This window comes from Ursus americanus, chromosome 11, assembly GCF_024610735.1.
Source record: "Ursus americanus isolate L20-20 chromosome 11, mUrsAme1.1.p, whole genome shotgun sequence".
NCBI classification, from domain to species: Eukaryota; Metazoa; Chordata; class Mammalia; order Carnivora; family Ursidae; genus Ursus; species Ursus americanus.
Window position 1 is genome coordinate 54,355,451 of NC_142137.1, and position 16,707 is coordinate 54,372,157.

The 16,707-nt window shown below is 50.9% G+C and overlaps 1 protein-coding gene across 8 annotated transcripts in view; it reads right to left on the reverse strand.

The window, feature by feature from the left end:
* Window positions 1-16,707, reverse strand: part of HIVEP2 (HIVEP zinc finger 2) — a 206,910-nt gene that overhangs the window by 82,374 nt on the left and 107,829 nt on the right. For all 8 annotated transcript variants that reach the window (XM_087865534.1, XM_087865532.1, XM_045810105.2 and 5 more), the window contains one exon: window positions 15,769-15,881. The gene's annotated coding sequence lies outside the window, so the exon portion shown is untranslated. The remainder of the gene's footprint in view (window positions 1-15,768; window positions 15,882-16,707) is intronic.

Below are 16,707 nucleotides of genomic sequence, written 5' to 3' on the forward strand. Positions count from 1 at the left end.
CATTACTACCCCGGACACCCCACCCTCATTACTACCCCCGGACACCCCACCCTCATTACTACCCCCGGACACCCCACCCTCATTACTACCCCAGATACCCCACCCTCATTACTACCCCAGACACCCCACCCTCATTACTACCCCCTGCAACCCACACCCCATCCTCATTACTACCCCCGGACACCCCTCTCACCACTACCCCCCGATACCCACCCTCATTACTACCCCCGATACCCACCCTCATTACTACCCCCGGACACCCCACCCTCATTACTACCCCCGGACACCCCACCCTCATTACTACCCCCAGACACCCCACCCTCATTACTACCCCAGACACCCCACCCTCATTACTACCCCAGACACCCCACCCTCATTACTACCCCCAGACACCCCACCCTCATTACTACCCCCGGACACCCCACCCTCATTACTACCCCCGGATACCCCACCCTCATTATTACCCCCGGACACCCCACCCTCATTACTACCCCCGGACACCCCACCCTCATTACTACCCCAGACACCCCACCTTCATTACTACCCCAGACACCCCACCCTCATTACTACCCCCAGACACCCCACCCTCATTACTACCCCGGACACCCCACCCTCATTACTACCCCGGACACCCCACCCTCATTACTACCCCCAGACACCCCACCCTCATTACTACCCCGGACACCCCACCCTCATTACTACCCCCGGACACCCCACCCTCATTACTACCCCGGACACCCCACCCTCATTACTACCCCCGGACACCCCACCCTCATTACTACCCCCGGACACCCCACCCTCATTACTACCCCGGACACCCCACCCTCATTACTACCCCAGATACCCCACCCTCATTACTACCCCCAGACACCCCACCCTCATTACTACCCCAGATACCCCACCCTCATTACTACCCCAGATACCCCACCCTCATTACTACCCCGGACACCCCACCCTCATTACTACCCCAGACACCCCACCCTCATTACTACCCCCGGACACCCCACCCTCATTACTACCCCCGGACACCCCACCCTCATTACTACCCCCGGACACCCCACCCTCATTACTACCCCGGACACCCCACCCTCATTACTAACCCCGACACCCCACCCTCATTACTACCCCAGACACCCCACCCTCATTACTACCCCCGACACCCCACCCTCATTACTACCCCAGACACCCCACCCTCATTACTACCCCCGGACACCCCACCCTCATTACTACCCCCGGACACCCCACCCTCATTACTACCCCCGGACACCCCACCCTCATTACTACCCCGGACACCCCACCCTCATTACTACCCCCGACACCCCACCCTCATTACTACCCCAGACACCCCACCCTCATTACTACCCCCGGACACCCCACCCTCATTACTACCCCGGACACCCCACCCTCATTACTACCCCCGGACACCCCACCCTCATTACTACCCCCGGACACCCCACCCTCATTACTACCCCAGATACCCCACCCTCATTACTACCCCAGACACCCCACCCTCATTACTACCCCCTGCAACCCACACCCCATCCTCATTACTACCCCCGGACACCCCTCTCACCACTACCCCCCGATACCCACCCTCATTACTACCCCCGATACCCACCCTCATTACTACCCCCGGACACCCCACCCTCATTACTACCCCCGGACACCCCACCCTCATTACTACCCCCAGACACCCCACCCTCATTACTACCCCAGACACCCCACCCTCATTACTACCCCAGACACCCCACCCTCATTACTACCCCCAGACACCCCACCCTCATTACTACCCCCGGACACCCCACCCTCATTACTACCCCCGGATACCCCACCCTCATTACTACGCCCGGACACCCCACCCTCATTACTACCCCAGACACCCCACCCTCATTACTACCCCCGGACACCCCACCCTCATTACTACCCCCGGACACCCCACCCTCATTACTACCCCAGACACCCCACCTTCATTACTACCCCAGACACCCCACCCTCATTACTACCCCCAGACACCCCACCCTCATTACTACCCCGGACACCCCACCCTCATTACTACCCCGGACACCCCACCCTCATTACTACCCCCAGACACCCCACCCTCATTACTACCCCGGACACCCCACCCTCATTACTACCCCCGGACACCCCACCCTCATTACTACCCCGGACACCCCACCCTCATTACTACCCCCGGACACCCCACCCTCATTACTACCCCCGGACACCCCACCCTCATTACTACCCCGGACACCCCACCCTCATTACTACCCCAGATACCCCACCCTCATTACTACCCCCAGACACCCCACCCTCATTACTACCCCAGATACCCCACCCTCATTACTACCCCAGATACCCCACCCTCATTACTACCCCGGACACCCCACCCTCATTACTACCCCCGGGACACCCCACCCTCATTACTACCCCAGACACCCCACCCTCATTACTACCCCAGATACCCCACCCTCATTACTACCCCAGACACCCCACCCTCATTAATACCCCCGACACCCCACCCTCATTACTACCCCAGACACCCCACCCTCATTACTACCCCCGGATACCCCACCCTCATTACTACCCCCGGACACCCCACCCTCATTACTACCCCCGGACACCCCACCCTCATTACTACCCCAGATACCCCACCCTCATTACTACCCCAGATACCCCACCCTCATTACTACCCCAGACACCCCACCCTCATTACTACCCCAGACACCCCACCCTCATTACTACCCCCGGACACCCCACCCTCATTACTACCCCGGACACCCCACCCTCATTACTACCCCCCGACACCCCACCCTCATTACTACCCCAGACACCCCACCCTCATTACTACCCCGGACACCCCACCCTCATTACTACCCCAGATACCCCACCCTCATTACTACCCCAGACACCCCACCCTCATTACTACCCCAGATACCCCACCCTCATTACTACCCCCGGACACCCCACCCTCATTACTACCCCCGGACACCCCACCCTCATTACTACCCCCGGACACCCCACCCTCATTACTACCCCGGACACCCCACCCTCATTACTACCCCAGATACCCCACCCTCATTACTACCCCAGACACCCCACCCTCATTACTACCCCCGGACACCCCACCCTCATTACTACCCCGGACACCCCACCCTCATTACTACCCCAGATACCCCACCCTCATTACTACCCCAGATACCCCACCCTCATTACTACCCCAGATACCCCACCCTCATTACTACCCCAGACACCCCACCCTCATTACTACCCCAGACACCCCACCCTCATTACTACCCCCGACACCCCACCCTCATTACTACCCCAGACACCCCACCCTCATTACTACCCCCGGACACCCCACCCTCATTACTACCCCCGGACACCCCACCCTCATTACTACCCCCGGACACCCCACCCTCATTACTACCCCGGACACCCCACCCTCATTACTACCCCCGACACCCCACCCTCATTACTACCCCCGGACACCCCACCCTCATTACTACCCCCGGACACCCCACCCTCATTACTACCCCGGACACCCCACCCTCATTACTACCCCAGATACCCCACCCTCATTACTACCCCCGGACACCCCACCCTCATTACTACCCCGGACACCCCACCCTCATTACTACCCCCGGACACCCCACCCTCATTACTACCCCCGGACACCCCACCCTCATTACTACCCCCGGACACCCCACCCTCATTACTACCCCAGACACCCCACCCTCATTACTACCCCCGGACACCCCACCCTCATTACTACCCCGGACACCCCACCCTCATTACTACCCCCGGACACCCCACCCTCATTACTACCCCCGGACACCCCACCCTCATTACTACCCCAGACACCCCACCCTCATTACTACCCCAGACACCCCACCCTCATTACTACCCCCGGACACCCCACCCTCATTACTACCCCGGACACCCCACCCTCATTACTACCCCAGATACCCCACCCTCATTACTACCCCCGGACACCCCACCCTCATTACTACCCCCCGACACCCCACCCTCATTACTACCCCAGACACCCCACCCTCATTACTACCCCAGACACCCCACCCTCATTACTACCCCAGACACCCCACCCTCATTACTACCCCAGACACCCCACCCTCATTACTACCCCAGACACCCCACCCTCATTACTACCCCAGACACCCCACCCTCATTACTACCCCGGACACCCCACCCTCATTACTACCCCCCGACACCCCACCCTCATTACTACCCCAGATACCCCACCCTCATTACTACCCCAGACACCCCACCCTCATTACTACCCCAGACACCCCACCCTCATTACTACCCCAGACACCCCACCCTCATTACTACCCCCGACACCCCACCCTCATTACTACCCCGGACACCCCACCCTCATTACTACCCCAGACACCCCACCCTCATTACTACCCCAGACACCCCACCCTCATTACTACCCCAGATACCCCACCCTCATTACTACCCCAGACACCCCACCCTCATTACTACCCCAGACACCCCACCCTCATTACTACCCCAGACACCCCACCCTCATTACTACCCCCGGACACCCCACCCTCATTACTACCCCAGACACCCCACCCTCATTACTACCCCAGATACCCCACCCTCATTACTACCCCAGACACCCCACCCTCATTACTACCCCAGACACCCCACCCTCATTACTACCCCAGACACCCCACCCTCATTACTACCCCCGACACCCCACCCTCATTACTACCCCAGATACCCCACCCTCATTACTACCCCAGCCACCCCACCCTCATTACTACCCCAGACACCCCACCCTCATTACTACCCCAGACACCCCACCCTCATTACTACCCCCGACACCCCACCCTCATTACTACCCCCGACACCCCACCCTCATTACTACCCCCGGACACCCCACCCTCATTACTACCCCCGGACACCCCACCCTCATTACTACCCCAGATACCCCACCCTCATTACTACCCCGGACACCCCACCCTCATTACTACCCCAGACACCCCACCCTCATTACTACCCCAGACACCCCACCCTCATTACTACCCCAGCCACCCCACCCTCATTACTACCCCAGACACCCCACCCTCATTACTACCCCCGGACACCCCACCCTCATTACTACCCCAGATACCCCACCCTCATTACTACCCCGGACACCCCACCCTCATTACTACCCCAGACACCCCACCCTCATTACTACCCCAGACACCCCACCCTCATTACTACCCCAGCCACCCCACCCTCATTACTACCCCAGACACCCCACCCTCATTACTACCCCAGACACCCCACCCTCATTACTACCCCAGATACCCCACCCTCATTACTACCCCAGACACCCCACCCTCATTACTACCCCCGGACACCCCACCCTCATTACTACCCCGGACACCCCACCCTCATTACTACCCCGGACACCCCACCCTCATTACTACCCCCGGACATCCCACCCTCATTACTACCCCCGGACACCCCACCCTCATTACTACCCCAGACACCCCACCCTCATTACTACCCCCGGACACCCCACCCTCATTACTACCCCGGACACCCCACCCTCATTACTACCCCAGACACCCCACCCTCATTACTACCCCCGGACACCCCACCCTCATTACTACCCCCGGACACCCCACCCTCATTACTACCCCCGGACACCCCACCCTCATTACTACCCCCGGACACCCCACCCTCATTACTACCCCAGACACCCCACCCTCATTACTACCCCAGACACCCCACCCTCATTACTACCCCCGGACACCCCACCCTCATTACTACCCCGGACACCCCACCCTCATTACTACCCCAGACACCCCACCCTCATTACTACCCCAGACACCCCACCCTCATTACTACCCCAGACACCCCACCCTCATTACTACCCCCGGACACCCCACCCTCATTACTACCCCGGACACCCCACCCTCATTACTACCCCGGACACCCCACCCTCATTACTACCCCAGACACCCCACCCTCATTACTACCCCCGGACACCCCACCCTCATTACTACCCCCGGACACCCCACCCTCATTACTACCCCAGACACCCCACCCTCATTACTACCCCAGACACCCCACCCTCATTACTACCCCCCGACACCCCACCCTCATTACTACCCCAGACACCCCACCCTCATTACTACCCCAGACACCCCACCCTCATTACTACCCCCAGATACCCCACCCTCATTACTACCCCCGGACACCCCACCCTCATTACTACCCCCGGACACCCCACCCTCATTACTACCCCCGGACACCCCACCCTCATTACTACCCCCGGACACCCCACCCTCATTACTACCCCGGACACCCCACCCTCATTACTACCCCCGGACACCCCACCCTCATTACTACCCCAGACACCCCACCCTCATTACTACCCCCGGACACCCCACCCTCATTACTACCCCCGGACACCCCACCCTCATTACTACCCCAGACACCCCACCCTCATTACTACCCCCCGACACCCCACCCTCATTACTACCCCAGACACCCCACCCTCATTACTACCCCAGACACCCCACCCTCATTACTACCCCCAGATACCCCACCCTCATTACTACCCCAGACACCCCACCCTCATTACTACCCCCGGACACCCCACCCTCATTACTACCCCAGACACCCCACCCTCATTACTACCCCCCGACACCCCACCCTCATTACTACCCCAGACACCCCACCCTCATTACTACCCCAGACACCCCACCCTCATTACTACCCCCAGATACCCCACCCTCATTACTACCCCCGGACACCCCACCCTCATTACTACCCCAGACACCCCACCCTCATTACTACCCCCCGACACCCCACCCTCATTACTACCCCAGACACCCCACCCTCATTACTACCCCCGGACACCCCACCCTCATTACTACCCCAGACACCCCACCCTCATTACTACCCCAGACACCCCACCCTCATTACTACCCCAGACACCCCACCCTCATTACTACCCCCCGACACCCCACCCTCATTACTACCCCGGACACCCCACCCTCATTACTACCCCGGACACCCCACCCTCATTACTACCCCAGACACCCCACCCTCATTACTACCCCCCGACACCCCACCCTCATTACTACCCCAGACACCCCACCCTCATTACTACCCCCGGACACCCCACCCTCATTACTACCCCCGACACCCCACCCTCATTACTACCCCAGATACCCCACCCTCATTACTACCCCCGGACACCCCACCCTCATTACTACCCCAGACACCCCACCCTCATTATTACCCCCGGACACCCCACCCTCATTACTACCCCCGGACACCCCACCCTCATTACTACCCCAGACACCCCACCCTCATTACTACCCCAGACACCCCACCCTCATTACTACCCCCGGACACCCCACCCTCATTACTACCCCGGACACCCCACCCTCATTACTACCCCCGGACACCCCACCCTCATTACTACCCCGGACACCCCACCCTCATTACTACCCCGGATACCCCACCCTCATTACTACCCCGGACACCCCACCCTCATTACTACCCCGGATACCCCACCCTCATTACTACCCCAGACACCCCACCCTCATTACTACCCCAGACACCCCACCCTCATTACTACCCCAGACACCCCACCCTCATTACTACCCCAGACACCCCACCCTCATTACTACCCCAGACACCCCACCCTCATTACTACCCCCGGACACCCCACCCTCATTACTACCCCCGGACACCCCACCCTCATTACTACCCCAGACACCCCACCCTCATTACTACCCCAGACACCCCACCCTCATTACTACCCCAGACACCCCACCCTCATTACTACCCCCGGACACCCCACCCTCATTACTACCCCGGACACCCCACCCTCATTACTACCCCGGATACCCCACCCTCATTACTACCCCGGACACCCCACCCTCATTACTACCCCAGACACCCCACCCTCATTACTACCCCAGACACCCCACCCTCATTACTACCCCCGGACACCCCACCCTCATTACTACCCCCGGGACACCCCACCCTCATTACTACCCCCGGGACACCCCACCCTCATTACTACCCCAGACACCCCACCCTCATTACTACCCCCGACACCCCACCCTCATTACTACCCCAGACACCCCACCCTCATTACTACCCCAGACACCCCACCCTCATTACTACCCCAGACACCCCACCCTCATTACTACCCCCGACACCCCACCCTCATTACTACCCCAGACACCCCACCCTCATTACTACCCCAGACACCCCACCCTCATTACTACCCCAGATACCCCACCCTCATTACTACCCCAGACACCCCACCCTCATTACTACCCCAGACACCCCACCCTCATTACTACCCCGGACACCCCACCCTCATTACTACCCCCGGACACCCCACCCTCATTACTACCCCAGATACCCCACCCTCATTACTACCCCCGGACACCCCACCCTCATTACTACCCCCCGACACCCCACCCTCATTACTACCCCAGATACCCCACCCTCATTACTACCCCGGACACCCCACCCTCATTACTACCCCAGATACCCCACCCTCATTACTACCCCAGACACCCCACCCTCATTACTACCCCGGACACCCCACCCTCATTACTACCCCCGGACACCCCACCCTCATTACTACCCCAGATACCCCACCCTCATTACTACCCCGGACACCCCACCCTCATTACTACCCCAGATACCCCACCCTCATTACTACCCCGGACACCCCACCCTCATTACTACCCCGGACACCCCACCCTCATTACTACCCCAGACACCCCACCCTCATTACTACCCCGGACACCCCACCCTCATTACTACCCCAGATACCCCACCCTCATTACTACCCCAGACACCCCACCCTCATTACTACCCCAGACACCCCACCCTCATTACTACCCCGGACACCCCACCCTCATTACTACCCCAGATACCCCACCCTCATTAATACCCCAGACACCCCACCCTCATTACTACCCCAGATACCCCACCCTCATTACTACCCCGGACACCCCACCCTCATTACTACCCCAGACACCCCACCCTCATTACTACCCCGGACACCCCACCCTCATTACTACCCCGGACACCCCACCCTCATTACTACCCCAGATACCCCACCCTCATTACTACCCCAGATACCCCACCCTCATTACTACCCCGGACACCCCACCCTCATTACTACCCCAGACACCCCACCCTCATTACTACCCCGGACACCCCACCCTCATTACTACCCCAGACACCCCACCCTCATTACTACCCCGGACACCCCACCCTCATTACTACCCCCGACACCCCACCCTCATTACTACCCCGGACACCCCACCCTCATTACTACCCCGGACACCCCACCCTCATTACTACCCCAGACACCCCACCCTCATTACTACCCCCGGACACCCCACCCTCATTACTACCCCCGGACACCCCACCCTCATTACTACCCCAGATACCCCACCCTCATTACTACCCCGGACACCCCACCCTCATTACTACCCCAGACACCCCACCCTCATTACTACCCCGGACACCCCACCCTCATTACTACCCCAGACACCCCACCCTCATTACTACCCCGGACACCCCACCCTCATTACTACCCCAGACACCCCACCCTCATTACTACCCCGGACACCCCACCCTCATTACTACCCCGGACACCCCACCCTCATTACTACCCCCGGACACCCCACCCTCATTACTACCCCGGACACCCCACCCTCATTACTACCCCGGACACCCCACCCTCATTACTACCCCAGACACCCCACCCTCATTACTACCCCGGACACCCCACCCTCATTACTACCCCGGACACCCCACCCTCATTACTACCCCGGACACCCCACCCTCATTACTACCCCAGATACCCCACCCTCATTACTACCCCAGATACCCCACCCTCATTACTACCCCAGACACCCCACCCTCATTACTACCCCGGACACCCCACCCTCATTACTACCCCAGATACCCCACCCTCATTACTACCCCCGGATACCCCACCCTCATTACTACCCCGGACACCCCACCCTCATTACTACCCCGGATACCCCACCCTCATTACTACCCCAGATACCCCACCCTCATTACTACCCCAGACACCCCACCCTCATTACTACCCCCGGACACCCCACCCTCATTACTACCCCCGGGACACCCCACCCTCATTACTACCCCAGCCACCCCACCGTCATTACTACCCCAGACACCCCACCCTCATTACTACCCCAGACACCCCACCCTCATTACTACCCCCGGACACCCCACCCTCATTACTACCCCCGGGACACCCCACCCTCATTACTACCCCAGATACCCCACCCTCATTACTACCCCAGACACCCCACCCTCATTACTACCCCAGATACCCCACCCTCATTACTACCCCAGATACCCCACCCTCATTACTACCCCCCCATACCCCACCCTCATTACTACCCCAGAAACCCCACCCTCATTACTACCCCCGACACCCCACCCTCACCACTACCCCCCAACACCATCCAGCACAACTGGACTGGATTCATCTTCCTAATGTGCAGTTCTGATTGTGTCTCTCTTCTGCTCAAAAATGTTCAGGGCCTTCCCACCACCACAGACTAAATTAAATGCATACCCTCCGTCCCTGAGTCAAAGACAGCTGTACCCCACATTCACAATACATTTACACCTGTATCTCCCAGGAAGCCTCTACTTTAGAGGCCATGTTTTATTTTATGTCATTAAACCTTTTCACAGGTCAATCATTTTTTGTTCCCATGGTCAAGACAAGGACAATTAAATGTCCTTGTCAGGGGAATAAAGGGGTTTTTGTTCTGTTTCATTTGTGGGGGAGAGTATTGTTGTTATTCCACATAGAGAAGATTTTTTTGCATTCAAAAATATCACTGAAAAAACCACAAAATTTATTCTTACGGCTCTGCTCTGGATATTTAATAAGTATCAGACTTGCTGACTCATCTCACTAATATGATTAAAATTAAATCTGCGCCCAGGTATAAATTTGCAGTCCCCAAAATGAATTTTAAAAGAAAACTCACAGCCAAATATTTTTATTGAATTCAACAAATATTTATTGAATATCTACTATTTTTTTCAATCACCATTTTCAAGGCTGAAGAGGACACCCACAAAATAATGACACGGCCTTTGCCCTCAAGCAGCTTACAGGGTGGCATGTGAGAAAAACTTCACAGAAATCACTTTAATATAAAGCATAAAAATCCATACAAAAAGCAGTGTGAGAGGGATTCATTAAGGGGATTCTGAGGGAAATGGGGTAAAACGTGAAGATGGGTAATACTGAAATAAAATAGTTAACCAGATTCTCATTATCAGTAAAGTGCAATCAACCAAAAAACAATAGTGCAAATAACAGATGAGGCAGAAAAATGCAAAGGTAATTTGCCTTTTACAATTCATGGATGAGAAGTCAATGTGATATCAGGTTCAAAAATTAAGATCTTTAAGTGGGTGATTTTGGCCAATATCCACTTTAGCAATTTATTATGAAAACCATCCAAGAGAATCAGAATCTCAAAGACCACTCTTCATCTATGGGGATGCTGCCTGGAGTCTGTGAGATTCTCAAAGCAGGGAGAGTGACTGGGTGAACGAGACAGTATCATCAAGGAAGGTAAAGGTACACTGCCTCCGACATTCCCTATGAGACTTGATTCTTCTCCAAAACCTCCACATAGCTTCTATTTCCTTATTTGATTCATACTGAACAGAATATAGTGACTGTATCAGCAAAGCTCCAATATTTGAATACTGGCAGTCAACCAGACCGGTGACCTGGCAGCGAGTGATATGCTATCTAAAGTTATGGGCACCAGAAAAGTCTGCTTCTGTGACTCACTACTGCCGCGACTTTGAGCAAATCACTCAGTTGTAGCCCCCTGAGCCTCCGATTCCTCTTAAGCAAAATAAAATGTGAGTGGTATGTACATAACAGTTATTGCCTAAAGCGAGGTAATGTAACGTGGAAGCATCTGTAAACTGTATAGCATTACGCAAATGGTAGTTCACGTCACCAGAGAAACAAGGAATATAATTACCCGGTCCTACTGTGTAGGTTTTCAGTGGAGAGTCGAAGATGAGGGGTTTACCCCCCACAACCACCCTTCAGTGCAAGCTGAAGTCAGGAGGCAAGAAGGATAGGCAGAAGGGAATACTATGAAATGATGTAAAAGCAACTCTCAGTCAGTTTTCTGACGACTAAAAAAACGCTCATGGAACAAAATGTGCTTTGTGCCTACTGTTGGTTTAATTAACGCTTGTTCACTGAATGATGAATACATGAAGGAGTAAAGTATTGAATGTGGGAATGAATGAAGGCGTAGCCAAGAGAAATGCGTGAAGAACCTGAGGTCTCAGGTGCGTGACAAGAGTGAACGAAATAATTTGGGAAAAATGAACCCATGTGGCCCAAGAAGCTAACGGTAATGGGCTCCATTCACACAGACCCTAATGGCAAAAGAAACAGCAGTCCTGGTAAGCAGAGATTGGCTCTAGGCTTCCTATCGTTCCGGTAATACTCATTCCTAAATACTGACACCTTCTTCAGTCACCTAAAAATGTAAAGGACCCGAACAGAAGAGCTGTATGCATCTGAAGAGCTATAAAAAGGACCCCCACATAAAAGGAAACATTTCGAAGGCCACAGCACATTGAAGCTCATAAGGTCTACTCTGAGTTCTATGTGATAGCTGCAAAAATTACATCAAACCCATAGAGAGCAGAGAGTGAATCTAATTTGCAACTTTATCAAATCTTTACAAAATCTGTGGAAATGCATCCAAATAGAATGGATTAAAAGTTTCCTCACTTTTATTTTCCATCTTTGTCCAAGTAATGATATATATATTTAAATTATTTATTTTATTATTTTATTTTATTATTTATAAAATAAATTTGGATTTCAATAACTTCTGGGTCCAAAAATTACTAACTATAATGACTGTGTAATTCTCAGCTAAGTAATTAACTCCCAAATTAAGAATATGGGATTCTTAATTTTTACTCTAAAAAGATTGAGCACTTCTAGTAGCATAGAGCCCACCTCACAGAACACGTTAAGAATTTTCACTGTCCTTCTTAACTTTTCCTCAGCTGAAAGAAGAAATGCCACTTACATAGTTCTTTTAAAAAGATTTCATTTATTTATTGGAAAGAGAGAGAGCACAAGCAGAGGGAAGGGCAGAGGGAAAGGGAAAAGCAGGCTCCCCAATGCAGGGCTCGATCCCAGAACCCTGAGATCATGACCTGAGCCAAAGGCGGACATACAACCAACTCAGCCACCCAGGCGCTCCACCACTTACATAATTCTTAAATAATTTCATCTGATGCAATAAAAGAATATAAATCTGAGCACATTGTTAAAGGTCCATAGTCCAGCTAGTATTACCTTAAAATGAATGATTTCAAGACAAATCAAAAGCATTGGCTACACGAAAGAAAATGGCAACAAGCAAGGAGCAATAATATTGATAAAAAGATAAAGTCATTGGTTTTTACTATATTTTACAAAAAGTGTCATAAGAGAAAGGTCATCCTAATGGTGAGAGTTTTCCTTTCTTGGAAACTGTTTTCTATTTACCACCAATTCAGGGTGGGGAAATTGGGCAAATTTATGTATTATTTGAAAAAAATATCCTCACTTGGGCTAATGGACAAAGTCAGGTTCACAGACAAGGTCAGGGAGAGACTGCTCATTATACTCAATGCGGCCATTATAAAAAAACCATACCAATTTCATATGAAGTGTTTCCTAATCGAAGTATTTGGTTTAATTGAAAAAACGTACCCATCTCTATGAGTTCTGTCCTCAATGACCAGCTAAAGAATCAGTCTCATGATTAATAAAATGTTAAGTATTTTTACGTTTATATAATGACACAACTACCATTACCACTACTAACTATCCTCATAAACACTAATAGTTATTGAGTCCCTACTACCTGCCAGGAGTTTAATCCTCACATAATATTATGAATTTATTTGACTAAAAAAAAATAATTATTTTAAAACACAGTGACCCCAATGAGCAGACTTTTAAGCAAAGGTTCCCAGAACTCACATTGTGATAAACAAGAAAGCCAACTGTAGTCAATGTCCAGGCCATGTGTATTCTCAGGCAGCACTCACAGAGCATAATCTATACAGCCTCCTAAACATCCCTGAAGTTGGGTCCCACCAGTCGAAATTTAACTGTAACACTGTGGGCGTACTTTGCGAATAATTGTAAAAGCCAAACTTGTGAGTACATGGAGAATTAAGTGTTGCAGACAAAGACATTTAGGTTAGTGGTGCAAAGTATTAATTTTCATTTTCTAACATCTATTATAGCTATTGAAGAATTAGAGTTTTGCTTTTGAAACTTTTTTTTAACGTTTCTCTTCTTTTTCGTTTCTCTTTTTTAACGTTTCTTTCTTTTTCATCTAACCGACTTATATCCCTTTAATTATCCTTTTTTTTTTTTTTCCCCTGAATGGCACCACATGCCCATAACAATGTAAATTACTGCTCACAAATGAATCTTGGGTCACGAGCCTTACAGACAAAATGAAAAGATGTCCTGGGGTTTCCATGCTTGATATTTATTTCTACACTCACTGAATACTCAAAAGCCACACTAACAAATCAAGTTCCAGGGCAGTTGTCTCAAGGGAGATCATTTCAGACAAGCCTAAAGCAGGTGTTGGCATCATATGAATTACGCAACCCTATCCCTGAAAAACCACCTGACCTCATCATGTCTTAAGATGCTCATGGGTGAAGCAGACACTGTTCGCTTGGTTTCAAAGTCTGCTCCCCAAATGATTAGACACTTCTCTTATTCATTATCATCCATCAGGTTTTTAAATAGCTTCAGTTCATTCAGAGGAAAATTAAATAAAAAGCTGTATAATTTAGAACTGTATATAAAATTTAGAAATTCAGAAACTCAAATCTTGTGACCTGGACTAGAAATACAAACCTTTTTCCAAATTTTCTGTTACTGTATAAAGGGTTAATTAAAGCATGAGTTTGCCTGGATTAAAAAAAAATTACCAAACCTTAAAATCAGTATCATTTAGACTTCTGATGCCAAAAATCTGTTTGACAGAGCAGGCTTTACGATACTGACATTTTAGCAGTAGCCAAAGTCCTGTTCCCACTAAATTCTGTCTTGGCAGCACCAGTAATTTGCTAAAAGCCTAAATTCCTCTTGGTTAGGAGTTCTCTACCTCGAGAGCTTTCCACAGAAACATAGTGCAACAAGGAAGTTGAATTGAGCAAGACTCTAAGGTTTCTATTCTTATCACAGAAACCAAGCTTTCTGTAAAATGAGAATGGTTTAAATAAAGAGAGATACTAACTTACTCAAAACGTTCATTAGATTTTAGATTTGAATGTGATACGATACAGTACAATTACACATAAATATCTCACTCACAGTAAAATCTGATATTATCACATTACCTCAAGATTTCAACAAGCAAATAATTACTAAAATAGTAAATAAAAGTATCTGGTTCCAAACTACAAGTGACAACATTTTCTAATTTTCTCATCTTCCTAACTGGTACGTTTCCAGAAATATTGTAAAAACTTACAAACATGTTCATTTAGATAGCATCCCCAACATCTTTCACAGGTAGTGAGGGCCTCAAATCATTACTGCCAAAATTTCACATAAAGCTTAATATTTTGCTTAAAAGATCTTTCCAATAATTTTGAAATGAAAGCATATAAAAAGCACTTGACTCAACTTACCCAGCAGCTGAATGTTAATGAATTGGTAAAAGAGTGTTCCAACCAAATCAATTCACTTAATTTTTCAAGTGGATCTCATTACCATCGTCTTTTTAAAAATTCAAAGACTCCACCTAATGAGGAAAGGAAAACAAAAACAAAAACAAATAGTTTTTAAACCAGCGAAGCATTATGGGATCAATACATTAATAACACAGAAATCAAAACAAGATTCTAATTAAATCTTCTCCTAAGTTACTGTGCTTCTTAAAAGTATAAAACAACGAAAGCATCTGACAATTAAAGTAAATTTTCCAGTTTTGGATAAAATTAATGTTCAAGCACAGAGAAAACAGTAAAATAACACAATAAATGTGAGAGCAGAAGAGTTTACTGTCAGTACTGATTGGCACACAGAAGCAATGGCTATATCATGTCAGTTAGGATATGTAAAATTAGATGTGAGAAAAAGAGGCAACTGATTGCTTTGGAATTCAGTTCATTGATTCCTATTAATTTACCAATGCAATGCAAATGTGTAGGTTGCAGTTCCTTAAAGCAGTTAAACTCTAGTTACATATAAGCTCTGTTGAGGAATATAAACTAATACTTAAGATCAATCATTTGGAGAGAATTCACTGGCATGATTTTCGAAATCATTCTCAGAATGCTATACCTGGCCTCCCAAAGAAAGTGTTTATTCTACTAAAGACCCATCAACAGCTTAATTAGGTTTATAAATAACATCAGTTAATTCCATTCACTTTACCAGAAGACACACCTTTTCTAAAGCCTAAATATTAAATTACTATCTCAGCTCCGAGAGAAAGTTTGAGAGAAAGCAAGCTGTATCTCAGCTGATGAGAGCCTAAAATAAATGGGATGCTGGAGGGCTGAGCAGAAGAGTAAGATACAAATTTGGACGGCATCCAGCTACTTCCAAATCAAGTCTCCCCAGGG